The sequence below is a fragment of the Mastomys coucha genome, unplaced genomic scaffold, assembly GCF_008632895.1.
Source record: "Mastomys coucha isolate ucsf_1 unplaced genomic scaffold, UCSF_Mcou_1 pScaffold20, whole genome shotgun sequence".
In the NCBI taxonomy this organism is placed as follows: Eukaryota; Metazoa; Chordata; class Mammalia; order Rodentia; family Muridae; genus Mastomys; species Mastomys coucha.
This window is the reverse complement of record NW_022196903.1, coordinates 99,308,968-99,334,351: the sequence shown is the minus strand read 5'-3', so window position 1 is coordinate 99,334,351 and position 25,384 is coordinate 99,308,968. Positions and strand designations below refer to the sequence as shown.

Below are 25,384 nucleotides of genomic sequence, written 5' to 3'. Positions count from 1 at the left end.
TTCATATTCAGAACATTTTATTAGTACCAAGAAGAAACCTTGTCATAATGAAAAGCCAGACCCTATTCAGACCCTGTGTTTCCTAGAGACCATTAAATAACTATTTTTATAATTCTATTTCTCTACATATTGTATATGCATGAAGTCATATATTAACTGGCCTCTGAGTAAAGCTTTTTTTACTTATAGCATATTCAAGGTATACCTATACTGTAACATAGTTAGTAGTTAATTTCATGTTGTATTTTAATTGCTGATATAGCTTAGTCAATGATATTCTTATCTGCATCAATCCAGGGAGGAAGAATGTAAGCCTCCTCCATTTTTCTGGTTCCAGGCTAGCCTATATCTGCAATATGAATAAAGCAAGCTGACATGACAAAAGCCTGTGACCAATACTACCATCTCTCTCTCTTTTTAAGTTGGGAAAATAGGTGTCAGAGACTGAGGCTATCTAATCAAATATTGGATCACAATTCAAACAAAGCACTGTGAACACAAGACTAAAATGAGTTTGCATGTAGCTGATGGATACATGATAGGAACAACTAAATGGTCCATTCAGGCACTCCCCCAATGATGATTGTTTCACCACAGAAACTTAGAAGGTGTGCTAAGAATTCATAGTGCATCTATCTGTGTGTCTGTGTATAATGAGGATGCTGAACTCAGGTGCTAGTTGAGAATGTATAGAGAGCAAATATAAAAACTAGATGATCAAAAGCAGGAGCACTGAACAGGAGTGATGATTCAATCCTGCTTTCTAAGATTGTACATAAAGCACAAAGCCATTCTGACTTCTTTTAAGATGATTAGTAAAATGCCCTTTAATATGAGAGACCATTATTTCTAAATGTTGGTGTGGTAGTTTGAATAGGAATGGACCCCATAGACACATGTGTTTGAGTGGTTGACCCATAGAGAATAGCACTATCAGGAGGTGTTTCCTTGTTGGAGTGGGTGTAGCTTTGTTGGAGAAAGTATGTTCCTTTAGTGTCAGGCTTTAAGGTCACAGCCGTTCAAGCTAGGCTTGTTTGGCTCAGTATCTCCTGCTCAGTATCAAGATGTAGATCTCTTAGCTCTTTATGCAGTATCATGTCTGCCAGAACACTGACATGTTTCCCTCCATGACAATAAATGATTAAATTTCTGAAATATAAGGCAGCCCCAATTATACTTTCTCCCTTATTAGAGCTGACATGCTCATGGTGTTTCTTTACAGCAGTAGAAACCTCAAATAAGATATGTATATCACCGTCTATGTTTTATCATGTAAAATTATTCCTTCTAGAAATAAGCAGCTTCAGGAACTAATTAATATTTTATTTTGGTTGCCGGGCTAGGCAGGCGGATTTCTGAGTTCAAGGCCAGCCTGGTCTACAGAGTGAGTTCCAGGACAGCCAGGGCTATACAGAGAAACCCTGTCTTGCAAAACCAAATACATATATATATATATATATATATATATATATATATATATATATATATATATATATATATATATATATATATATATATATATGTGTGTGTGTGTGTGTGTGTGTGTGTGTATACGTATATATATGTATATATATGCATATATATACATATATATACACACATATATATAAAATCATTTTGTAGTATAAAATTATTAGGCAAAAAGGGTGACAAAATGTATTCCATTATACTTTTTCCACAATGTAAAATACTACCGTTTTTCCAAAGTAATTTGACTACCAGGAAATGTACACCAAGTGTCTTCTCCAAAGAAATGGGAATTGTCTCTGTTACACAGCTTCCACATTAACTTATGTAAGTTCACCAACTTAATTAACTACAACACTCATAAAAACAAATAAAAGGAATTCACGGCTTCATTTGGAAAGGGCTTACTTTCTACATTTCCATGAATACTAAGGGTACTAAGGAAAATGCAATGTAGATAAGGAAACTTTCCCTTGTAGGGAGCTTACCTTTTAGGGCCATTCTGAGAGCCACACACTGTGGAATTACTATGTGTCAATAATCCCTACAATAAAAACAGAATGCACAAATTAACACTCTGTTCAACCCGGGCTTGTACACAGTTCACATTTGTTATATTATCCCTTCTAAAATTCAATTAGGAGGAAGTGAAAATTAGATACAGCTGGTTTTAGCTTCCAGGTTTTTGTCCTGTGCTGTGTCTTAGTAACCAAATGTCTTGACCTGTCAGCTCAGGAATTTCTTCAAGTCAGATGAATGGCTTTAGAAGTTGGTAATACTTTGTATTTTGTAGTATTTGAATTCAAATGAAACAATTTTTGTTTCTAGTGCATTAGACAGCTTTAAAAATAATAAAACTAAAGTATTATATTCCTTGTATAGGTTTATGCTTATTTGTTTTAGGTAAATGAGTACATAAAATACTGAGACAACAAAAACAGCAAAAGTCACACTTCATTTAATTATGCCATGTCTTCTCTCAAAATCTCCAAGTTAAACTTTAATTGTGAATGTTTTGTAAGAAATCACTAAATTCCTGAAAAACTCACTTTTTTCTACAGCCTAAAGAGTTACACCTGTACATATATATGTTTGCTTGTATACCCTAATCTAGTTTTTATCTAAAATACATCAGTTCTAAATAATTGTACTGTTTCAATAATTGTAAATGATATCATACACATGGACACATGCTATATATAATATATATTATTTATACTACTATTTCCTATGAAGAAAGAGCTTAGCCACTGAAAAATATTTTAAGTGTATAAGTGTTAAGGGGAAAATTCTTTACACTGATTAAGTCTAGTAAAGGGAATCATAGCAAGTCAAACAAAACCTATTCTTGTACCTGGTCTCTTCTAGAACCAGATCAGCTTTTGATACTTGGAACTAAGTGTACAGTCAGACAGCATTTACAGGGAAATGGAAGAATAGCATAGAAAGAAACATAAATGCTTAGAGCCCACTTACCCACTCAATCGCCTGACTACAGTTTAATTGGTTAGTTTACAACTTAGCTAATTGTATGTGAGGTCTCAAGCATCCTCCAAAGAAACTACATTGATGTGTGTGTGTGTGTGTGTGTGTGTGTGTGTGTGTGTGTGTGTGTGTGCTAAACTTACTACAGGTCCTCAATTTCAATCTATGCCCTTCTATAAGACATGCATTCTGACTTACATTTAAGTATATAATACATTATAATTAGTTCGGATAAAAACAATGCATCTTATTAACTATGAAAATGACATAAGTGCATAGCTTTTCCTAATTGTTTGCAAAAAGCATATGTTGACACTTGAAAAGTAAATATCAAAGCCCTGTTCCTGATACTTTTAATATATTAACTTTACCTGACTCTTCCTTACGTATTGCAAATTACAACATTCCACATATGATTATGCCAAATATAACAAAATGTTACTTATGGAATAGGAAAATCCACCCTCCTATATTCATGTTAGATGAATCACAAGTATACCACCATCTGTTTTATTTGAATATGGTCAGTCACCAGCTGTATAAGTGGCCTACAAGAGTTTAGTATATAATTTAAATTGGATTTCGTCTTCTTACATGAAGGACAGCCTCTAAAGTCACTAAAGCTCTGCATTGTTTATGGATTCAGAACCATTTGTAGCTTTTGGAACAATCAAAAAATAACAGCAGTGTCAATAATCATTTCAGAATCCCTACACACATTGGAAAAAACTCTTTGAGATAATAGTAGGGGCATGTCTCTCTCACACACACACCCACACACACACATACATATACATGTACATTCATAGAATCAAAATCAAAGTGGAGATGATCCTATCTGTTAAAAATAAATACTTAAAAAGTTAAAGTATATTTACATTACAACATGTTTTTTTTAAATACTCAAGTTCTTAGATAAATTGTTATCATGATATAATGATTCAATTATTTACTAGACATATGATCTTCCTGAATTCTTTAATTAATAAAACCTTCAATTTTCACCTACTCGTGAAAAGTAGAAACATAAAATACCCACAGCACAGCTGACAGAGTAACAGCAGTTCTCTTCCATGCAGAAGCCCTATGGTTGAACCCATAGCTATATAAGACTGAGCATAGTAGTACCGGATTCTAAGACAGATTCTTAGGAGGTTAAAATAGGAGAACGAGAAGCTTAAGATCATCTTTGGCTAGAAAGTATTCTGAGGTCACTCTGGGAACCAGGAGATCCATTTTGAAACAAAGCAACAGTAAAAGAGAGCAAGAAGAAAATGAGAGGAGACAGAAAGGTTTAGGATTTATTTCATGAAAACTTAGCGGTATGACCACTAGGGACAGTCTGTACCTTGTAATGTACCTTTCATTGTAATTGGCTACAGCTTTGGAATCACCAATAACTAATATTAATTTCACACTAAGTCAATATGATTCTCCATTTTATAGCACTTGAAAGGCAACACTGAGAGTCTGAAGGGTGTTAAGTAGGAATTCTTGTTTTTTTTTTTTTCTTTTTTGGATATTTTCTTTATTTACATTTCAAAAGTTATCCCCTTTCTTGGTTTCCCTCCCTCCCAGAAACAACACATTCTTCCTCCCCTTGCTTTTATGAGTGTTCCTCCACCCACCCACCCAACCACTCCCACCTCCCTGCCCTCGATTCTGCTACACTGGGACATCTATCAAGCCTTCATAGGACCAAGGACTTCTTCTCCCATTGGTGCATGACAAGGCCATCCTTGGCTACATATGCAGCTGGAGCCATCTGTACTCCTTTGTTGATGGCTTAGTCCCTGGGAGTTTTGGGGAGTCTGGTTGGTTGCTATTGTTCTTATGGGGTTCTCTAACTCCTTTATTGGGGATCCCACGCTCAGTCTAATGGTTGGCTGCAAGCATCTTCCTCTGTATTTGTAAGGCTCTGGCAGGGTCTCTCAGGAGATAGCCATATCAGGCTCCTTTCAGCATGCACTTCTTGGCATCCACAATTCTTGACAGACAAAGCAAGTTTGTTTAGAGGACGAGGGATAAAGACAACCTGAGAATAACAGAAATAAAATGACTCACATACATACTCCTGACTCACATGAGAAGTGAGGCTTTAAAATTAGGCTGACAATGTGAGAAGTAGCCATAGCTCCTTATTTTTAAAGCCAAGAACATTTCAGGTTAGATGTTTGTAGCTTTCAATTCTTAGGTTGCTATCATTTTGCCAGGCATGTGCTTGCTTTCTTTCTTCTTTCTTTCTTTCTTTGTTTCTTTCTTTGTTTCTTTCTTTGTTTCTTTCTTTGTTTCTTTGTTTCTTTCTTTCTTTCTTTCTTTCTTTCTTCCTTCCTTCCTTCCTTCCTTTTTTTCTTTCTTTCTTTTTTATTAGACATTTTCTTTATTTACATTTCAAATGATATCCTCTTCCCTGGTTTCACCTCTGAAAAAGACCCCTATTTCCTCCCCTCTCTCCCTGCTCAACAACCCACCCTCTCCCTCTTCCTGGCCCTGGCATTCCTATATTCTGGGGCATAGAACCTTCACAGGACCAAGGGCCTCTCTTCCCATTGATGATCCAATAGGCCATCCTCTCCTACCTATGCAGCTGGAGCAATGAGTCCCACCATGTGTACTCTTTGGTTGGTGGTTTAGTCCCTGGGAACTCTGTGTATACCAACAAATGCTGGCTGATAGGAGCCTGCCTGATATAGCTGTTTCCAGAGAGGCTCTGACAATACACGACTAATACGGAAGTAGAGGCTCACAGCCATCCATTAGACTGAGTACAAGGTCCGCAATTAAGGAGCTAGATAAAGGATCCAAGGAACTGATGGGTTTGGAGCCCCATAGGATGAACAACAATATGAGCCATGTGCTTTTTATAACCCTTCTCACACAAGCTAGTTCAAAGTTTTATGTGACACAAGTAATTGACAGGAGATAGGAAAAAGTTCCTTGAATGCAAGATTTCATGGAGGAAGCACAGAGACCCTGGTTTGTGCCTAAAGGTACTTAGAATATGAAATAGCAGTTATCAAAAATCAGCCAAAAAAACTCCTACACAAACTGTGTTTGTGTACATGTATGTGTGCGCGCGCATGTGTGTGTGTGTGTGTGTGTGTGTGTGTGTGTGTACTAACTCTCCTGAGAGGAATTGTTCATGTATCAATTCTCCTGGACAATTAATAAAACTGTAGCCAGCTATATGATAATAACTCTCTTATTTTCTTTATTTTCTTTTATGAGTGAATATGTGTGAAGTATGCATTTGTGAGAATGTGCAGGTACACATATGTGTGCATGCATGGAGGACAAGGACAAGGACAACCTCAGGAGCCATTTTTTTTTAGTTTAATGTACCTTTCCTCCTCCTCCTTCTCCTCTTCCTCTCCCTTCTACTGTTCCTCCTCATCTTTCTTTCTTTCTTCCTTTTTTTCTACAGAAGGCTCTCTTATTGTCCTTGAAGTTCTCAAGCAAATAAGTCCACTGGCCAGTAAGGTCCAGGAATCTACTTGCCAGTAGTGCATACCACCATGCCCTGCTTATATTATCTGACTTCTGGGAACTCATGTCAGGCCTTTACATTTGCAAGCCAAGCACTTTACTGACTGAGCCATCTCTCTGGAGGCATTGCTTTCATTTAGTAATTCAGAGAGTATTTAATAATGAAAAAGAAAAAAAGAATTCTTGATGTCATATGGTTTGCTGTCAAGGGCATCAAACTACTCACAGAAAGCAAAGGGAGAAATCTTCAAAGGCCTCTAAGCTGTAAAGGATATTTTTGGAAAAATTCTTTTACTGAAATCTAAGCATTTTAGGACCACATTGCATATTAAATTTCTCGGACACTTGTTTTATCCATTATAAGTTTCTATCACAGTGTTCACCATTATTCCCGAATGCCACTTCTTATGATAGGCAAGTAGGGCTTTTATCTTATTTGTCAGCTTGAATTAACACAATGTGACATAAAATAGGTGCTCCTTAAGTGTGCTAGAATGAGTAACGTCTCCAAATTACAACTTGGGACAAAGGGATATGTTTTAAGAATGAGTACTATTCTAAGGTGTATTTTTGTACGTTCTACTCTTTTGAGGGCACTTCTGATGCTGAAGTTGGTCCTGAGAAGTCTCTTGCTAACAATCAAGAATTATTTATTTAGGCCTCATTAGAAAAATACATTGAGAAGCATATTCATGATAGAAAACACTGCTTAAATATAACTTTCCATCTTCCAAGTGCCAGCAGGGGCAGAGATAAAGCAGTAAGTTAACACACATATTTAAATTCCTTTAGATACAGAACTTCTTCATGTTTTCTTATATTTTAGGTGGGAAATGAATTAAATTCGTTCATTCTGATTGGCTTACTGAAGATAGGGAAAAGGAAAACCCAGCACCTCCTCACTTGTAGAGGAATTTTAATCCAGCAACATGGCTGCTCTGGCAAGGGCTCCCATCCAAAGGCATAGATCTGTGGCTCACACTTAAGACACATGCTTACTCATGCTGCCTGGAATAAAGACACACCTTTAACCCCAGACAATGGCAATGAATTGAGGAGTAAACAAAGTAACTCACAGAAAGATTTGACATAGTGAGTCAGAGATAAGCTATGCCAACTTTCATAAGAACAAATAGGAAAATGAAGCTACTCCAGAACAATTCAGGGAGAGAGCTGAGTTGAGCTCCTGCAGTTCATATAGATAGTACAGTGAGAGCAGTTCAGTTTGTAGAGTTCAGAGGCAGTTTTTCCAAGCAGAGTAATTCAATCAAAAGCCAAGAGAAGCCAATTTGAATCAGTCAGCTTAAAGAGGCCTTTGAGCCAGAACAGCTGAATTGATTCAGCTAGCCAGAGTTCAGAAAGAGCAAGAAAGGATGGCTTTATTCAGCAATAAGTCTTAGATGCTGAAAACTTTCTAGGCCTAGGTTAGCAAACAGAAGCTGGAAGTTAAAACCTTCAGGGTCCAAGCCTGCAGAAAATTAGCTTGTTTGGAGACAAGAATCTTCCAGGCCTATGCCTATGGATACTTAGATGGAAATGCTCTGGGTTCAGCCTAAGCCATATAGTCATATAGCATAGATATGCTTCTCATTTCTTCCCTCTCTCTGAGAAAATAAATCAATATTTATAGTCATTCTTCTTAAGCTCTTCTTAAATCTTCTTAAGATTTTCAGGCTTAAAATTTGCTTACAAATGATCTTTCTACCTTGCAGAACGATAGAGACTGAGACATAAAGGTGGAATACTCAATTCACAATATATACAAATAAACCCTAGCTTTATCAATTTTTATTAAAATTATAGAAAATGTATTGTCTTCCAGATTTTCTCCGTACTTTAACCTGTGAAGTTTCAACCAGTTAAGCTTTAGCTATATTTTTACCATGAAGTGAAAAAGTCATATGTACCAATGGCCTGGATGTGCTGGGACAACAATCTGTTTGCAGAGTGTTTGCTTAAAGTGCACAAAGTTTAGGGCTTGATCCTCAGCACAGCATCCTCATGGCACAGTGGCACATGCCCATACAGGAAGAAGCAAGAGGATCTGAAGTTCAGTGCCATTCTCAAATATACAACAAATTAGAGCTGCTCCTGTAGCAGGTGAGGCCCTTACTCAAAACCAAAATGAAACAGACAAACAAATAAACATAAACAGACAGGAAATTGATGAAAGGTGGACAATTTAATAGAAGGATGAATCTCTTTTGAGGATGATTGTACAGGTTTTATATATATATATATATATATATATATATATATATATATATATATATACATTTCAGTATAAATGCAGTAGTAAGTTGTAATCTCTTCCTCAATATGATCAAACACATAATTGCTTGACATTTTAGGCCATCAATGGGAGTAGAGGCCCTTGATCCTGTGAAGGTTTGATGTCCCAGTACAGTGGAATGTGAAGGCAGGGAGGCAGGAGTGGGTGGGTGGTAGGGGAACACAGGACCTCGGCCCTGTGAAGGTTCTGTGCCCCAGTGTAGGGGAATGCCAGGGCCAGAAAGTGGGAGAGGGCGGGGTGGCAGGCATGGGGAGGGGGGAGGCAACAGGGGTTTGTTTTTGTTTGTTTTTTTGTTTTTTGGAGGGGAAACTGGGAATGGAGAAATTTGCATATAAATAAAGAAAAAAAAAAAAAGAAGCAGGTGTGGATGGGTTGGGGTTTCCCCAGGAGGGAAACCAGGAAAGGGGATAACATTTGAAAAGTAAATAAAGAAAATATCCAATAAAAATTTCTCAAAAAAGAAAATAATACCACATTCAGTAGCAAATCTCCCATAACTGTATTTAATTATTGTACATTGAAAGTGTAGTGATTTGACTAGGTATAGCCCCTCCACAGACTAATATGTTTGATAGTTGGCCCAGAGTGAGTGGCACTATTAGGAGGAATGACCTTGTTCGAGTAGATGTGGCCTTGTTGGAGAAAACGTCACTATGAGGTCAAGCTTTGAGTTCTTCTATGCTCATGTTATGCCCACTTTGAAACACAGTCTCCTGGTGCCTGTAGATCGAGATGTAGAGCTCTTAGCTACTTCTCCAGCATCATATCACCTAGCAGGCTTCCATGCTTCCTGTCATGATGATAATGGACTAATCCTCTGAAACTGTAAGATGGTCACAATTAGATGTTGTTCTTTATAAGAATTTCTATGGTCTTTGATATCTCTTCACAGCAATAAAACGCTGACTGTGTTTCTTTAGACACTGAATGAAACCAGCTGTGAAGACAGATTTTCATTTCAGCTTCATCAAGAAATTGCTTCATGAACACAATCAATTTGTATTATATCTTACATATCAATTTACTAAACTCCAAAAGAGACCAAGATTAATAACCTTGAAGGCTTCTTGAAAACACAGAGAGAAGATATGAAAACATTCTGATGCAAGTAAATGTTTAATAAATGATAGTATTGTTATTAATATAACTGGCACATGAATGGGTAGAATGTAGGGGGAGTAAAGGTTGCCATTCAGTATCTATTCATATTCTAAAAGGACATTTTATTTAAAGGTCTTTTCCTATGTCTAGCCTCTTTTTGTTAGGTTATTGATGACATTTTCTATCACTGAATCAGCAGGCAGTTCACATGGGTATTTACTTCCTTCACAGGTAGTTAAAACCCAACCTGAATTCTCCGTGGGAGGTAAAGGTCATGCAGACTTTAAATTATCCATGTGCATTTCTGGGATTTCCATTAGCTTTGCTTGACATAATTTACTATTAACATTGGGGTTATTAAACTAATACTAAGCAAGAGATTACATTTCAATGCATTTTTCAGTGGGAAGTGGAATGCATTTCTAATCATGCTGTCTTGCTACAAGCAAACAAATGGTGACTTGATTATTTTACCATTATCGCAATGAATAATATCAACCACCGAGATCACTAATGGGTTCCCACACACACATTCAAAGTAAACACTACAATGTGCTACATAACCAGCTTTCCAGTTATTAAGAGATAATCACATCCTTGGGACTTTCACTGGGCACAATAAGTGGCACCATTAGACTATGGCTCTATCTTGATAACAAGGGTCCCTGCAGTTTCTGCAGAGTGAGAAAAAGCCATTACCTTAGAGAAAATGTCTTATTTATTTTGCTGAATCATAAAGCTGACAGTTTTAACTAACAAGCTGTGGCTATCCCTGAGATGACAGATACAGTTTTCCTCCAAAGGGTACTCAGGCACCATCACCTTCAATGGTATGGTGTAAATAGCCATTTTTTGAGGATTAATTCTTGGGATTATTGACTATGAGTAAATAGGGCTTGGTGATATTTAAGGGCTCAGAAATCAGTGGATTTATTTAAGACATAGAGAAAAGCAATGGGAATGGACCACAACTATAAGGTAACTGTGAGATTCTGAGTCTCTCTCATTTTCCTGGTATGTTAGGAAAGTTCATCTGAGAGACTATGGTCCCAGGACAACCAATCAGTATTATCTGAACAATCAACAGTAAAATATGGCTTTCAATTCAGAGACAAAGAACAATAAACAGCCATGAGAATTTAATGCTACTTTATGGGGGAGAAAAAGTCACGGGCACAAGATATAGGCTTTATTTGAGGATATTATTTAGTAGGGAACTGTCATCGCTTAAATTACTTAGAACATTGGTATTGTCTGATCTCCCTAAAATAGAGAAAATAAGAAAGAAGTTAGGCTTCTTGAGTCTTGCTTTTGTAATTTAGAAAATTTGTAAATATAGTTTGTTGCTGTGGAAACCAAAGAAAACACTGAAATTGACTGAATTCTATGACACCCCATGTCTGCAAAGGCAGGCCAATTTATTAGATACACACACACACACACACACACACACACACACACACACTAAAATAAATAGAAACAAATGCCGGAATCTGCTTTGGAATTTGAAATTTGAAAGCTATTTTCTTAGAATGAATATGTGTAAAGGTGCATTTGTTGATACACACCTTTAAGCCAGGCACCTGGGAAGTAGAATAGGAGGATGGCCAGTTAGAGGACAGCCTGAGATATTCAGAAGCATGAGAGAAAGAAAGAGGTGATGTAGATAAAGCTCATATCATTCTAGTCAATGACCACTGCATATCTCAAAAAAAAAAATTAAAAGATATATGGGCACAATCTGTATCTGAGCAAAAGAATAGTGCTAACTGGGGAGACACCTGACAACTGACAGCTGCTGGCCTCGCTAGTAGAATATGTGGTAAATCATTTCCTTTGGGCAAACTCCTAATGCAGGAGTAATGGCTTCCATGCAGTTGGACACTAAACCTGTCTACAGTTATCAATGATATTTGGAGCGATTACTAGTAAAACCTGGAAATGTTACATGAATACATAATTTCCTTTATGTGAGAATTTATTTCTAATGTAAGCATTAATTTATATTCTGTAAAGGACCTGACTTGCAAATCTCTAAGAGAGAATACTATTTGGGATGAGAATATGTATCATACTTCAATATTCATGGACCTATACTTGTCACTTGGGTAATAAGTTCTTATTCTCAAAATAGGCCTCAAAGCTGAAGAGAGCAATCACTGAATTTTTAGTTTTTACAACAAAAAAGATACACATTTTTTACTGCTCTAAAGCAACAATCATCAAGTAAAGGGGACGTTTTAGCAAAGTAATATTACTTTTGAATAATATCATTGGTTTATGTGGGTTTTATCATTTCTTGAATTTCCATTGAAGAAAATGATCAGTTTTGGCAAAGCACAATGTTTTTCGTTCTCATTGGTAAACCATGCAAGAAATGTCAATGTGTTGGCAGTGTGTAATACCAGAAAATGAAAATTTCCAGGTTTCACCATCATCAACAGAAACTTGGCACAGTTAGAATGGCAGCCTATCACTCTATATTGCTGAGTCATCTATTATGCCAATTTCTGGAATTATACAACTGTCCTATCATGTGATGTGATATAAAATATATTGGACATTTAAATTTGATATTTCCCATAAGTGCTTGTCATTAATTTGACAGCTGTTTTTGTTGAGTAGGCGAAGAATATTGCACCCATATTTCTGCACAGCAAATTGAAGACAAAGAAACAGAAAGTGTTGTTGCAGAGTCAAGAGAGCTCCATGAGAGTGATTTACTATACTCAAAGAAGTACAACACTGGGCAAATACTTGACCACACAATCACTCTCTTTCTGCCTCCAAGAGTACCTAACATACATGTGGTATACAAATATACAGCTAGGCAAATACCTATACATATAAAAATAAGTATATTTTTAAGAACAAAGAATGCCATCTGACAGTTTCTGTAGCCTATAGCAGAAATTCCTTTGATGTAACATACCTGTCTTACATATCTATTAATTTATTTATTTGTGTATTTATTACATCAAGCTTATAGACAACCTTAAATTAATGGAGAGAAAATCAAAGCAATTTCAATAAAATAAGAGACAAGATAAAGTTGTCTACTTTGTCCATATGTATTCAACTTACTTAAAGTTTTCTCTAGAGGAATAAGACAACTAACAGAAATCAAGGAGATACAGATTGAAAAGGGAAATGTCAAAGTGTCTTTATTTGCAGGTGATTTGATAGAATGCATGATAAACACTTTAAGCAAAGGGTCTGGCTACAAGATTAACTAAATAATAATAATACTAATAATACTAATAATACTAATACTAATACTACTACTACTAATAATAACAATAATAATAATAATAATAATAATAATAATAGCAAAAGAGAAAAAAATCAGTGCTCTCCTACATATAATGACAAACTGACTGAGAAAGAAATGCCACTTTCCATAATAGCTCAAATAATGTAAAATATCTTGGTGTAATTCTAACCAAGCAAGTGAAAGAGTTGCATGATTAAAAGCTTCAAGTGTTTGAAAAAAGATATTAAAGAAGATATCAGGTGGAAAGAAGATGAAAAAAGATCTCTCATGTTCATGGATTGGTAGGATTAATATAGAAAAACATGTTCTCCTACCAAAAGCAATCTACAGATTCATTGCAATCACCACTAAAACTTCAATTCTTTACAGAAATTTAAAAGATAAATCTTAGCTTCACATAGAAAAACAACAAAACAAACAAACAAAAAGCCTAGGTTATCTAAATCGATTTTGAGCAATTTTTTAAAATCTGCTAAAGGTATCACCTTCCATGGTTTCGAGTTGTACTACAGAGGTATAGTAATAAAAACTGCATGGTATTGGCATAAGCAGACAGCTTGACCAATGAAATAGAATTGAAGAACCAGTCATAATTTCATAATTTCACATACTTATGGACATCAATTTTTTTTAACAAGAAGTTAGAAATATGACTAGGAAAAGAAAGCATCTTTAACAAATGTTCTCAGTCAGTCCTCCATGTAGAAAAATGTAAATAGATCCCTATTTATCACCATGCAGAAAGTTCAAGTCTAGGTGGACGAAAAAAAAAAAAAAAAAAAAAAAAAAAAAAAAAAAACGCAGCATAAAACTAGATACCAGACAGAATGAATCTGACAGAAGAGAAAGTGGGGAACTCCCTTGAATGCATAGGCACAGGAGACAATTTTCTGAACAGAACACCAATAGCACAGAGACTGAAATCAACAAGTTATAAGTAGTACCTCATGAAGCTGAAAAGCTTTTGTAAGGCAAAGGACCAAGACAACCAGACAAAGCAACAGCCTGCAGATATCAAAAAGGTTTTCAATAAGTCTCCATGCAGTAGAGGGCTAATACCTAAAATACACAAAGAACTCAAGAAACTGTGTTTTAAACAAACAGAATAATACAGTTAATTATCAGGTACACATCAAAACAAAGGAATCTCAAATGAATGAAAAACACTTAAAGAAATGCTCAACATCCTTATGCATCAGGGAAATAAAAAATAGCGGACTCTAAAATTCCATCTTACACCTGTTATAATACCTAAGATCAGTAACACAAGTGACAGCTCATTCTGGCTATAATACAGAGCAAGATATGAATATTACTTCATTGATTGTGGGAGGGCAAACTTGTACAGCCACTGTGGAAATCAACTAGAAAAATTCTACTTCCATTCTACCACAGTGATGGTTCCTCATCTATGCTAATTGCAGCTTTATTCATAATTTCCAGAAACTAAAAACAACCTATATGTCACTCAACCAAAGAATGGATACAGAAATGGTACATTTACACTATGGAGTATTACTCAGTTCTAAAAATTAAATAAATATAAATGGAGACAAAAGGATAGAACTAGGAAAAAATCATCCTGTGTGAGGTAACCAAGACCCAGAAAGAGGAACATGGTGTGTATTCACTAGTAAATGGATATTACCTGTTGAGTAAATGATAATAAAGCTACAATCCACAGATACAGAAAGTCTAAGTAAAGAGGAGGGTTGCAAGAGAGAAGCATTAATCTCTGTGGGAAGAGGACATAAAATATATTTTATGGGTGTTTTAGGGGTAGGTGGAGACCTACCCATCTGGGGGGATCAGAAGGAGGTAGGTAGAGAGAGAGAGTGGTAGGAGAAAGAACTGGAAGTGGGGGCATTTGGCAGAATGGTGTTGAAACCTAGTGCAGAGGAAACTTCTGGGAATCTATGAGGTTGACTCTAGTGAGGACTCCTAGTAATCAAAGATAAAGAGTCAGAACAGGCCATCGTTTGTAGTCAGGCAAGGCTTCAAGTGTTAAGACTAAGTTGCATTAGAGGGTCCCATGGTGATCCCTACACAATATGGGCTGATGCTAAGATAAATGGTCTCTCTCTCTTTCTCTCTTTGTCTCTGTCTCTTATCTATCTATCTATCTATCTATCTATCTATCTATCTATCTATCTATCATCTATCTATCTATCTATCTATCTATCTATCTATCTATCTATCTCTCTATCTACCTACCTACCTACCTACCTACCTACCTACCTACCTACCTACCTACCTATCTATCTATCTATCTATCTATCTATCTATCTATCTATTTATCTACCTGTCTAGCTAGCTAGCTATATCTTCCCACTCTCTCTTCACTACCCCTTACCCATTGCAGTGGTTTTAATGAGAATGGCCACATAGTCTCCTATATTTGAGAAAATGATCTATAGTTGGTAAAAACAGTTTGGGAAGAACTAAAGTGTGTGGTCTTGTTGGAAAAGGTATGTCTCTGAGGTAGAGATTTGAAGGTTCAAAAGCTCAGAACATTCTTAGCTATCTCTCCTTATCTCTGTTCTTCATCATTGTTATTTCAACATGTAAATTCTAAGCTACTGCCCTTGTGCCTGCCTGGCCTGTCTGCCTGCTGCCATATCACCTACTATAATTTTGATGGAACCATTAGCCTCCAAGATAAGTGCTTTATTTCAAAACATGCTTAGGTCACGTTGTCCCTTCATGTTAGTAGAACTAAGACACTATTCACCCCCCCCCCCAGTTCATCTATCTAGTTCCATATCCCACACCTCCTCCCTGCCCCCTGTCTCCATGAGGATGTCCCCACCCCCCAACTCCCACCCCATCAGACCTCTAGACTCCGTAGTACTTCCAGTCTCTTGAAAGTTAGGTGCATCTTCTCTAACTGAACCCAGACCCAGCAGTTCTCTGCTATATATGTGTTGGAGGCCTCATATCAGAGGGTGTATGCTGTCTGGTTAGTGTCCCAGTGTCTGAGAGATCTCGGGCATCCAGGTTAATTGAGACTTCTGGTCCTCCTACAGGGTCTTCCTCATCCTCAGCTTCCTTCACCTTTTCTCAAATTCAACCCCAGGGGTCAGCAGCTTCTGTCTATTGGTTGGGTGCAAATATCTGCATCTGACTCTTTCAGCTCTTTGTTGGGTCTTTCAGAGGGCAATCATGATAGGTCCCTTTTTGTGAGTGTTCTATAGCCTCAGTAATAGTGTCAGGAGATTTTTTTAACTTGATGAAATCTAGATTCACTTAGGAAGAGCATCTCAAAGAAGGACTGTGAAGATCAGGTTGGCCTATGGACATTTCTTTAGGGGATCATCTTCATTACATTAGTTGATATCAGAAGACCTGCTTACCACTGGTGGCTCCATTTCCTAGGAATGTTATCCTAAACTGTATTAAAAAAAAACAGAGCTAAACATTAGTGTTTTTACTTCATGCTATTCCTCTCTGCTACTTGACTATGTAAGCAAAGTGATCAGTTGTTTCAAGCTCATGCCTTGCTGTGATTTCCCAAGAATGAAAGATTGTAGTTTAGGAATATGAACTAAAATAAACCATTTCTCTCCTATGTTATTTATTTTATTTTTAGCATATTTTATCATAGCAGCCAAAGTGAGACTTAGACTCATCTATCTAAATACTTGCCTATCCACCTAACTATTATACCTTCCACTGTACAGATACAAACTCTATTAACCAGTGTAGTATAATTACTACACTGACATGCCTAAGGCAATCTGAGTTAAGACTATAATCTATCAAATACTGTCACTAAGCTCTTATACTCCTAGCACATAAAAGCCCCAAAGTAAAGTAGGGCCATATGACTATCTTCCTGTTATCCAAGTTATCGGCAATCAGAGTTACTAGAGAACTAAGGCTGTCTATAACTAGTCAGTAATATCTACATAGGATAGAACTAGATATAGGATATAACTAGAGAGTTATATTCTGTCTAGTACTTTCACTGTACTATTATTTTCCATGGTCCATCCCTTTTAGCAACTTTGTAAAGAAAAAGAAATCACTTTTGTTTGGGGGTAGTTATTGGATCTCCCTTCTCAGCTTCCTTCTCTCTCAGTGACCAGAGCTAGAAAAGGATATTTCATAAGAATCATCTCAATGTTTATCTTAGTTCTGTATTATTTAATATATTATTAAAATACTGTATTAGTGTTATTTAAAATACTATCATCTACCATCTACCATCTATATATATTATTATCATTATTCATGGGCTTTAAAGAGATTAACATAACAGATTTTTGCTAAACAACATAAGGACTAATTACATAGTGAAGTATTTTGGAAACAAAATATCTGAAATACATGTAGATTATGAATTATGGCCTGGTTTTCTTCCCTAAAGAAGAGATTTACTGCTGTAAAACTTACGGGCCATGTGAACTATGAAACAATTCTAAAACAAATCTTCAAGATCAGTATGCCTTTCCAGTATTGTTGACTATTTTGTTATTATCCTGAAGAATGAAATAGCAACTAAACAGCATAAAAAGGGATAGAGGAATAATATTTTACAACTTCTTGAATTGAGCTACATACACAATAATTTCCAGGATTGATTTCCTGCCTAATTCTGAAGCAAATAGCCATCAATTTAGAAATCCTTGCATAAGGCCACAAAGAATGCAAATATTTCTTACTCTGTGGGGAATTTCTTTCCCCTTTTTAAAAAGAAACCGAGCACTTTAAAGATACATACACATGAAAATTTCCTATATCATTATTGTCTGGTAGCTAGCTAAAAGTCAGTATTCTTGAAGGGCAGTACAGACGGACCCCTCTTGTACAATCATAGCTTTGGGAACTACCTCCTGCTATATGTTAACATATAATTTTAAACATACATCATAAAGAAATGTAGCAGTATTATAATAGGCTCCTGCTCAGGACTTGAAGTACTATAGGAAAGGCTTGGGTGAGGAGGCGGTAAGAGGGCTTTGATGTATATTAAGAGAATGCTGTTTCCTCCTGGCAAAGCATGGCTATTTTTGTAGATCTTACTTTTTATTCCTAATTCTTGTAAAATCTGCTCCATTACATGAAGATTTTAGTCAAAAGAATGGATCCCAAATTATATCTGTCATCTTGGGTAGAACATGGCTTTCTGTTAAAGAACAAAACATACCATGGCCCTCTCTCCTAAGAGTTAATCCAAATGCACCTGCCAATCATTTGCCAGGATTAAATGCCTCAGGAAGCTTTCTGTTCATAGACTCTGAGAAGGTAGTATAAATCCTACTTCAACATGCAGTTCTGTACAGAGATTCTCTGCTTTGTCAATTCTCTCTTTAAAAATGTTTCCTCCCTGGGCTGGAGAGATGGCTCAGCCGTTAAAGGCTAGGCTCACAACCAAAAATGTTTCCTCCCTAATGATCCTTCTGGCTACTTTTTACACTTACCCTTTATCACAATATAATGAACTATCTATCATCTACACTCGACCTTGCATGTATTATCACAATTCATATGATAGAGCCCAGAGGAGGTCATAGCTAACTCCCAGTGATAATTATAAATCCGAGGTTGATTAAATGAAGTTCGTGTTAAGGGATGCTACATCTGATGCTTTGAAATGTATTTTAGGTGTTTAATCTTCATAGGTAATATATATACATATATATATATATTCCTATATATTTATATATCTTATGGCTATTAACATACCAATGAGTTTTGTAGAAAACTAAATGATTGTAGAGTTAAAGGCTTGTTGAATTCTTACCTACCTCATATTTTTCCTACAGGAATTGAACAGAACAGTCATGCTCAGCTTCACCTTCTGCATTTGAAAAATGAAGACTGGTTGGAAGTGGTGGTGGACAACATTGATATCAGCATTCCAGAGGCAGAGGCAGGAAAATTTCTTGAGTGCTTGATGGCAGCCTACATAGAAAATTCCAGAAGATTGAGGCTATATATAGAGGGGTCCCATATTTTTTAAAAAATGAAATAAACCATAACATATTTATTGTTCAGGGCTTAGCACATAATACTGATTCAAAAATAATGGCTGAAACTCCTATTCTTACTTCAAGTGAAATTTTATTCTCCTACTCAACACTTGCAAGTTACTCAGTGATCAGAATCAATGATTTCCCAGTTGAAAGATATGAAAATCAAAATCGAATTGTAGAGTTTTTATGTAGGAGTCCATTTCTTGATGGTATGAACTGAAGTTCTCAGAATAATACAGAGTCTGCACAGAACACTCTACAAAGCTGATCAGCTGATCAGTACTTCAGAGGTTGTAGAGAGATTATAATGATAATTGTCTAGAGTCAAACTATCATTAGTGCTTTTAATAAACATTTTATTGTGCACTTCTGTATTTGGCCTTAACGTCCTCTGACTATTACATAAATCATTGGGGAATCAATGCACTGGCACTTAGTTCCCATCAACCCAAAGGTGAAAAATGCAGTTAGCTTGAATTTTAGGCCTGTAACTGAGGTCTTCCCAATTTGCTATAAACTGCCTACTTGGTGTATTTAACAAAATATGTGAAAACTGTCTACATTTATGACTTTCATTGTTCTGTTACTAGAAGAACTAGGGCAAACTAAATCTTCATTCCTGGGCAATGATAATTTATTTTGATCCAGAATAAACTAACATACTCCTTTGAAGACATATGTAGCTTCTCTGAGATATTATATATAAAGGATTCAAACATCTGTGGAGTTGAGTATTTATGTAATCAATTCCCCATAGATATCCAAGAAGATAATCTATTATTATTCTTTAGGTAAACTCCCACAAAAATATTAAAGTAATAATAGTGTTTACATTATTGCTTATATTTTTAGTCCTTCAACATCAGGGAGCAATGGTCTCTGCATTCAGCCTTGTGTTATATCAATGTAATGTAGTATCTAGAAAAATCCAGTATACACAAGCAAAAAGCTAAGAATGTTAGGTAACCTAACTGTCTTATTATTGTTATGGAAATATCTTTCATATTACAGATCACATGGAAGTTTTGACAACTCTGGCATTTCCAGGACCAGACTTAATTATCACAATAATATATCTTTAAAGTGAGTGGGGTGAGGGCACCTCAATCAAAACAAGAAACTGAAAACCTGAAGGCAGGGGAGATGTGTACAGCAGAAGTTTCAGGGAAATTTCCCTTTTGAAAGGCATCCATCTTTGTTTTGGGAGATTCAACCATGTGACTGTGTGCAAAGAAAGTTGTGTAGAGGACTAGTCCTGGCCATGAAATTCAACAACTCATGTTGATTCATAATGCCAGGTCAAAAGAAACTCCGAAGTCTCAAGTATCTTTTCTCTGACTCAAATCTACATGAATTACAGAGGTGTAGTTGTTACTTTTTTGGGAGGGAGGGAAAGATATTCAAATTTGTCAGCAGCATCCTTCCTTTATCTTGGATACAGGGTGTGGGAATCTGAGACGGAACATGAAGAGAATGAGACTAGTGAGTGTTTAAAAATTTTTCCTCAAAATCATAACCTTAGGTGGAAATCATGTTTTTGACTGTCTCTGCATACCCCTCCCTGGAATTCTAAAGATTTGTACAAATATTCAAAGTGCTCAAACAATAGCATAGCACTCTGAATTAAAACTCAGTATCTCCCACAGCTGGATGCATTAATATCAGCATTATTCATTCTTGAAAGTAATTTAATTTCTAAAGGTGTGCTAAAGCAGCCCAAAAGAGGACACAAGAACATACAAATTTCAACGTGTTTTCATATTCAAAAAAGAATTACAATAGACTAGATTCTTGGACTATAATACACCAGGAAAGGCAAACAAACAAAAACACAAACAACAATAAAAATACCAATGAAACTCAATGTAATAGTCAGGGTGTTTGGTTAGGTTCAAATCATATTCTTTTGGTCATAGGCACAGCTGTTGAAAGAATCTTGACTGCTTCAACTTAGGAGCGCCAAGCAATGAAAGAAACAGAGGCATCAAAAAAAAAATGCATGCCATCTAAAGATCAAAGGACCTGAATAAAAAGCATTTCAAGGAAATTGAAATTTAATTACATATCTCCACCTATCTTCATCTGCCCACAGCATCCAAATCTATCCTTTAGATTCCACAGTCTTCATGAGCTTTCCCTCCTTTTTTTGGTGTTCCTTCTAATATGTCCCTACAATCTGTGATCCAGTGACAGACTAGCAGGGCCTGATTTTGTTACCTTAGCCAGTTTTCCTACAGGAGACTTCAGCATGCAATAATCATAGTTTTAGTTGCACTGGGCTACCAGATTAAAATACCAGAGATTGATTCTTCAGATACGCTCTTGTTATTATTGACAGGTTCTCTTAGAGGAGTCCATCCAGGGCCAACACCTGCACAACAATAATTCTTTCCTTATCAAGCTGATGCTCCTTGTCACTGCGATGTTAACTAGGAGGCCATGTAATATCAGCCACATATAAACGCATAATTCTTACAAACTGAGTTTTTGGCAATCTGCTGGTAGGTATTCCAGCACTCTGATATCTACAAATCAGAAATCCTATTTAGCCTTAAATCTGCAAACAATTTTGAAATTAAATAAACAGCTACTTGATCAACAAACAAAGAGCAGACACCATTAGCCGAGTATTTTATGCGATTAATGTTCTGGACACATGACACATGAACATATGAATATGAATGTGTTTTTGTATCCAAACAAGAATCATTATAAACTAGCTGCTTGGTCTATAATATGCTAGGAGAAGCAAGCAAGCAAACAAACAGCAAAAATATAATATGAAACTTAATTTAATCAGTAGACTGGTTAGGTTGAGATCATATTATTTTTGTCAAAGGCACAGCTGCTGAAAGAATGCTTGATTGGTTCAAGGTAGGATCCTGATTTGTAGTTCAAGCTGTGGTTTTACTCTTATACTAGGCTGGACTCAAAGTCATACTTCTGCTGTCTGACCCTCCCCATTGCTGGTGTTTTGAACATGAGCCACTAAATCCACAGCTTAGGACCTATGTTTTACACTGCTTATTTTATGCAAAATCTCAGCCAGTGTGTGCGAAATCAGGTGGCATTAAGTCCATCTACAAAATCAGGTCACCATTTTCTATATTTGTTTCCCAAACTAACTCATATTCTCAACAGAGTTAGGAACCTATAACCCACTAACTCCACAGCCGCTGGGAACTTCTACTCTACTTTCTACTTTTTGTCTTTTAAAAACTGATTGTCACCTCTGTTTTCTGCTCTCCTACAATTTCCATTTTTTCTCTTTCTACTCCTGGATTTGGTAACTCTCAACACTTAAAAAAGTGTTGTGAGTACTCTATAAAAAAAAGAACAACTGCATTTGTCTACTACATTGCTGAAGAAGCAGAGACAGAGGGATCTCTCAGACTGCCTGTGAAGAAAATCTAGATTAATAACCTCCAAGGTCAGTCTCAAAAGGAAAAGTGAGAGTTATTAATGATGGTACTTGTTGTTGACATCTACCCTCATGTACATATGCACAAATGCACATATTACACAAATCCACAGAACAAATAAAAAGAAATCTTTGTGTGGAGAAAGCAGCTGTCAGAGTAATTTCTTAGCATGTGCAAAGCCCTGAGTTTTACTACCAGTACTAAAATAAACAAACAAATGCACGAATATTTTATATCTTTATAAAGCTATAAAGTATGTGGTAAAATAAAATCATAGTTTCCACAGTTTGCTATGGGTAGCCATATGACCCTGTGACTTAGGTTTTACAAACATGAACTTTGTCACACTGGCACTTAACTCACATTCTGAAGCAAATCAATTAACAACATATACAAGTAACAGTTTCGACTTAAAATGAGTAAACTATTATTGAATTTCAAAAAATTTTATGTTATCTTCAGTTATGTTTAAATGAGTGTCAAGTTGTATATCAGGAGAATCCCTTCTCTCTTCTAACTTAACTGCCCAATTGACAGAACATTACACTATTTATTTTGAAGCTTATATGGCAAAATTCTCTCTTCTTAGCCAAGTCATTTTATTAGTTTAGTGGTTTCATATAGAAAAACCATAAGACCTAAAATGGTAGCACCTAGGCTTCTGAGATAATTTACTCTTGTAGAATAAGAACATAAACTTGAAGTTAATGGGAAAAAAATAAACAGTATTGAAAGTTCAATGTTACTCATTTCTTTTTAAATTTTTTTTTTTTTGATTTTTTCAAGACAGGGTTGCTCTGTGTAGCCCTGGCTGTCCTGGAACTCACTCTGTAGACCAGGCTAGCCTCGAACTCAGAAATCCACCTGCCTCTGCCTCCCAAGTGCTGGGATTAAAGGCATGCGCCACCACTGCCCACTCATTTCTTTTTAAAAGTTCACATTCAATATTAACAGTTTGGAAATCTCACTTTGATAATTATAATATCTCATTTAAATAACTGTAGTCTTTCATGTTCTCCAGTGTCATGATTACTAAGTCCTTGTCCTCCTAATAAGATAATTTTGTATTATCCCATCATGACAGCTATGAGAGGACACACTATTATTATTGCCATTTAATGGTAGTAAAAGAAACGCTTTAAATATGTATATATGTGTATACATATTTTTCCAGAATATGTCATATTTTACAAGCAGAACAAAGATTCAAACAAATACATATTTAAAAATGCATTTACATATGCACATGTTGCAGATTTTTTTTTTTTGGTGGTGGATATCTCCATAGAAACATATTTGATGGTGTAAAAAAGCAACTCAATTGTGACACTTCAAAGTATCATTGTTTATGGCTACTCTTACTGTATAGAAGTTCATGGAGTGTGTTTAATATTTTACCCTAGGTTTTTTTTTAAAAGAAGGCTTTTTTTCAACATTCTATAATAATGTTTGAAATGTACCTTTTGAAAGAAAATACAAGCAGACTCCTGCGTATCATCAAACTCAGCCTCATGTGCTTTTTTTTCTGTATCTTGATGGTGCTATTTTGGAAGTAAGCATTATGCATATTTCTGAGTTTACATTGATATTTGCCTAAGGATCATTATGTCAGCCTAAAGTCCACATTAGAAGTTACTCTTATAAAATGAATTAAAGAATAATAATAACTTATATTAGGAAAATAATTACTATCACTAGCCTTAACTATACTAATAAAGTTGCCTTCTGAAGCTCAATTAAAAACAGTATTGCATTCAGAAACACAAGAAATGGGAATTATACATATATTAATGTGGATCTCCAGTGTTAAACAGGAAAAAGGAAATGAGATCAAATATTGAAATAAAAAAAAAAGCTGTGGGTACAGAAGCTAAAGAGTTCAAGATTCTCAACCCGGTACAATTCTTGGTTCTTCCTGCAATTTATGATAATTGGATATATTATAATTCTGTATAATTAGTGTATATTAATTATATCAGATAATGGGAAAAATAATAACTTTTTTTTGTAAATGATTAGTTTCTATCAAGTTGATTCAGTCAAAATTTATATCTGTATAGAACTTTTACATTTTTTTTGTGTGTGTATATGTGTGTAGTGTACATGGATGGGTGGTGTATGCATGTGTGTATTTGTGTGGGGGCACATGCATGTGTTTATGTGGCTGCACCTGTATCCTCATACGTATTAAGGCCAATTAATAAGGTTTGTTATCTTCCCGACCCTTTTATCTACTTCCCAAGAAAGTTTAGGGGTTACTTGGCTGTCATCTTCTCCAACTGGCTTTTTCATATGGGTTCTGGGGTCAGAACTCTGTTCCAAAAATGCATCATAAGCATTTTTATCCACTGAGTCTTTTCCATTGCTCTGAAAATTAACACTTCTACGAGTATCAATAAGTGGTATAACACTGTGGAACTTGAAGGTCTTCTAAAGATAAACAAACATAGCCTTTACTCTAAACACAAGAAAATAAAAAATCCAGAGATGCTGATGTTCCTCTCAAAATATGATTCTTTAATTCTCTGAATGAAGCTGCAAAGTCACCATTTTTTATAAGAAAAACTGTAGGTAATCATGTTCAAAATACATGTTTATAATGATATAAAGATAAAATGGTCTTAAAACATTAACTTCAAAATTAGATAATATTAGAAAGTAATTACTACTACTACAAGTAGCCTACTACTTGCAGACCATCTACTCAAAGAGATTATTATCAAAACCTTACATATAACTTTCAGAGGGAAAATATTTAGGTATATGTACACAGAAAATGTAAATTGAAGTTACAATATGGAGGAGAAAGAGGAGGAGGAGGAAGAGGAGGAGGGGGAGGAGGAGGAAAAAGAGGAGGAGGAAGAGGAGGGGGAGGAGG

The 25,384-nt window shown here is 35.8% G+C and overlaps 1 protein-coding gene across 7 annotated transcripts in view; it reads right to left on the bottom strand.

Moving 5' to 3' along the window:
* The window catches only part of Cntn4 (contactin 4), a 975,079-nt gene that overhangs the window by 738,203 nt on the left and 211,492 nt on the right, over window positions 1-25,384 (bottom strand). For 6 of the 7 annotated variants that reach the window (XM_031382788.1, XM_031382782.1, XM_031382784.1 and 3 more), the window contains one exon: window positions 1,956-2,011. The gene's annotated coding sequence lies outside the window, so the exon portion shown is untranslated. Of the gene's footprint in view, window positions 1-1,955; window positions 2,012-18,856; window positions 18,906-25,384 lie in introns of those variants that run through there. The other variant, XM_031382785.1, reaches the window with a different exon arrangement.